The following is a 317-nucleotide window of genomic DNA, read 5'->3' on the forward strand; positions in this document are numbered from 1 at the left end:
CCTGGAGTACTGCGTCCAGCTCTGGAGCCCTCAGCATAAGAAAGACACGGACCTGTTGGGGTGGGTCCAGAAGAGGGCCATGAAAATGATCAGGGGGATGCAACACCTCTCCTATGAGGAGAGGCTGAGAGTTTGGGTTCTTTAGCCTGGAACACCTCTCCCACGAGGAAAGGCTGAGAGAGTTGGTGTTGTTCAGCCTGGAAAAGAGAAGGCTTCAGTGAGGCCTTATTGCAGCCTATCAGTACTTAAAGCCACTCTCATTAATAAAGATGAAGGGAGACTTTTCACCAGGGTCTGTAGTGACAGGACAAGAGGCA

Source organism: Pygoscelis adeliae, unplaced genomic scaffold, assembly GCF_000699105.1.
Source record: "Pygoscelis adeliae isolate BGI_AS28 unplaced genomic scaffold, ASM69910v1 Scaffold127, whole genome shotgun sequence".
Taxonomy (NCBI): domain Eukaryota; kingdom Metazoa; phylum Chordata; class Aves; order Sphenisciformes; family Spheniscidae; genus Pygoscelis; species Pygoscelis adeliae.